The following is a 3,874-nucleotide window of genomic DNA, read 5'->3' on the forward strand; positions in this document are numbered from 1 at the left end:
TGTGGTGACAATTCTGGTTTAGATATGGCTTGGACCTACACCTTAGGTGTCTGATGTTCATGTATAATAGGAAATTATCTTGATATTTATGAAGTTATTTAAACATGCAAAGGGTGGTTTCCAACATAGCTAAATTTCTTAAAAGGCACAGTTTGTTTTGCAGCATGCTATTCAGATACATAATTTCATAATAATGCATGTCCTTATGTCAAGAAATATAAAGTGATTCAAATATCATTGAAAGTATCTATAGTTTCATCTGTAAATAATAGGATACATGCAAATAAAGACTGGGCTTGCCTCTCATATGGGCACTTTCCCCGAGGACACACTAACAATATCCCCTGAGTTACTGACAGTTGATGTGGAAACATTTTGTAACTGAGCTTCTCTCTGGGAATCAACCAGGCGCCGTCTCTTTCAGACACTAAGCACCAGTTAGTCCTTCAGTGGTGCTCCTAACTCATGTGTTAATCAATCACGAAATATTTCACTCATTCCCAGGTTGTTAACTTGGCAGAATCTAATTTATATGCAGCATCTCTTCATGAATATATAGCTGTTACCAAATTCTCTCTATCCTTGGATGGAGGGCATTTGACTCATGTTGATCTTGGGCTAGGATTTCGTCACTTTTGGCAGAAAGTAGAAATGTTCCTAATCATGGGCTGAACAAGGACATTATGTCACCCGTGGTGCTTGGACATACCTTGCACTGTATTCTGAAGAGCATTCCAGTTGAGGATAATGCCATGAGCAGCATATTTAGGATAATTTGTCTAAAACTTACAGATGATATATTAATTTCCTCATCTTTCTCCTGAAACTTATGATTTCAGAGGTAATGGCTTTTTTCCTGTAATTTACCTGGGCAGAAAAAAGAGGTAATTTAGAAATAACACCAGTCTCTTCTCTTCTTTAAGCCTATATGTTCTCAGGGCAGCACCCCCTGGAATTTAATGGGAAAATCAAATGTATAGACCTACCTACTCATAGACATCATTACACCTATAATTTATGTTCGTTGTGTACTTTCTATCTTGTGTGTTCTTTCTCTTCTTTTGGAAACAAACCTTGCATTGAAGGCTTCATATGCGGCTTAAGAATTTTACTATGATGATGTTTGTCTACATTCCAGATTTTCATGGCACCTAACAGATGACTTAAGGCAGAAAGGCAGGGTTCTTCTGAATGAACCCAAAGTGCTCTTTTGAGCATTTCTTAAATTCCACTGATTTTCTTTGGTGTTCTTGTATTCTTATAACTAATGTAGATAGGAATGGCTTTAAATATTGGTTGGCATTCACCTCATGGTTATAAATCTTGTCTATCACACAGAAGGGATATTTATACAGAGAGTAATTTCAGGTACAAGCCATACTGATGTGAGAAATATAAAAATCTCTTTATTGAACAGTAAGACCCAAAGGATTTTTTTGAAGGATTCCTATGCAGTACAAAAGTATACAATTGTGAAATGGAATTATAGTAATTATAGTAATGGATTCTCTTTCAGTTAGCACCCCATGTACCCTTATGGCATTTGTTGCCATTATTGGAGTCTGAACTTTAGCCAGATTATCCTGCATGTCTTTATATCTAAGTTTGCAGCCCAAGGAGAGAGAGAAGTAGCTCTGAGTGCCCATGAGAGATGTTCTAAGTTTCTCTATTATTGTGAACACCAATTTCTTCAAACTGGAAGAGGAGAGAGGGTGGCTTTGTAATTTCAGGGCACTGCTTTAAGGAATGAAAAAGTGAATGATATATGTTAGAGAAAATACCACTTACACAAAGTATTCATTTGTCAAAAGTGCACATGCACGTGTAAGTGAGTGTATGTGGCTATGTGTGCATAAAATGTATGTGTGCTTGTGTGATCATGTAGGCATTCATATGTGAAATTGTGAGTGAATGTTTTTCTGTATATGCATTATGTATGTGCATGCATGTATGTGTGTGAATATATGTGTGAGATTGTGTATGTATATGTGAACACACATGTTTCAGCATGTGAGTATGCATGAGTATTTGTGTGTGATCATGTATGCATGTATGCATGAGTATGACTATATGCGTGTGCATGTGTGTGATTGTGTGTGCATATGCATGCGTGTGTGTGTGATTATGTTTGTCTGTGTCCCATGTCTTGATATTCCTGCTGTCTCATCACAGCAAGGAGGGCACACTGTTTGCTGTGTCTTTTTGAGGCCAGAACTGTGTGTATCTAACCTCAAGATCAGCTCGACATAAATTCCATATTCCCACCCTGATGACTTCTGGAAGCTAAGATCTAGTGAGGGATGGTAAAAAGATACAGAGAAAGGTAGCAGCCATACAGGAGGCAGCAATGAGGATGAAAACACATAATTCTAACTCGGGGGAGACTGACATTAATGTCTCAGAAATACTGTTAAGAGTCTAAGAGCATCCCCTATGCAAAAAGGTTAAGTCAAAACTCAAAGCATAATGCTAAAAAAGAAACACAGTTTGGAAAGGTAGTTTTGAAAAAAAATCTAGGAATATTCATATAAATCTTAAGAAAGTGGTTCTATTCTATGATGCAAATACAAGTTACTAAATCTATAGAGCCATTATTGGACAACTTATAGATGTTTCATCTAGTATAATGAGATGAATAACTGGAATAAAAGGAATACATTGGCTGGCTCTAAATTAGACCTTAAGAAGAAAACTCTGATAAGGCTGTAAGTCCATCCAATGAGATTTGTTTTCTAAACAAGAGCTGTTTCGAAGAATCAGTATAAATATGAAAATCCCATTCCCAAAGGGCATAAACCTGTTTGCTCTTAGGCAGTTTTCTTCTCTGAAACAAAAGTATACTCATATATTCTTTATTGTGTATTATTTTTATCTTGAACTTTTGGAAGGTGACAACTATGCATTGTATATAAGATTGTGTATCTTGCAGTAAAATAAAAATTGCACCTGCTCCAAACACAGCGTTGATTACTGTCGTAGATCATTTATTCTTTAATGGCTTTGATGATGCTGCACTTCAGCAAGAACAATGTTAACTGTTTTTAATTTTGAGTTTCTCAAAATTAAAAACAGTCTCTTTGATTTTCATCCATGAAAATGTCGTGGATAATTAATGGAATGAAACAAAACATGTAAGAATCTAAACCATGATCTTAAATTCCAAAACCTACCAATCACTAAGGAAAATTCACATCTTTCCACAGTTATGCTGTCGAGATCCATAATCAATGTTACACATGGCCTTCCCTATGGAAAACCACTTTTTTTATAATAACAAATATTCAAAATTCAAAATGAAACTATCCCATCAATAAAAACATAAAGAAATAAAACTCTTCTTCCCCTCTTCTAATACAGTGTAACTGCATTACCACCATTATCTGTTTCTAAACCTCGTGGTTATGGGTACACATAGCCAAAGGGTAACTTAAAAACCAGAATCTTGACAAAAGAAAGACTTTTTTTGTAAGTAGAAACAAACTTAGGAAGGGAAGTCAAAGAGGGATTCCTCTTGCTAATTGGGGAGAACACGGTAGCAGGTCCTACTTTCATTTAAAACACCAAATTTCTTGTTGCATACTTATCTTTGATTGATAACTAAATTTCATTTGAGATTGGATTTCAAGTATATTGCAAGTTGGACTGGAGAGAAAACTCAACATGCAGCAAATTTTAGGCATTAAGATATTTTCTCCTCTGTAATTTGCTTCATTGTACATTCCTACAGATAGTCTCCAGGTTTGTGGAAACTAGTGATAACAATAAAAAAGAAATATTATAATTAATTTTTCAAAAGTTGTTACTTGAGAGGATGTTCATTCATATTTATGTCAGGAACTATGCCAGATTCTGCATAGGTAAACAAAACAGATAC

The sequence above is a fragment of the Nyctereutes procyonoides genome, unplaced genomic scaffold (assembly GCF_905146905.1).
Source record: "Nyctereutes procyonoides isolate TBG_1078 unplaced genomic scaffold, NYPRO_anot_genome, whole genome shotgun sequence".
Classification (NCBI taxonomy): Eukaryota; Metazoa; Chordata; class Mammalia; order Carnivora; family Canidae; genus Nyctereutes; species Nyctereutes procyonoides.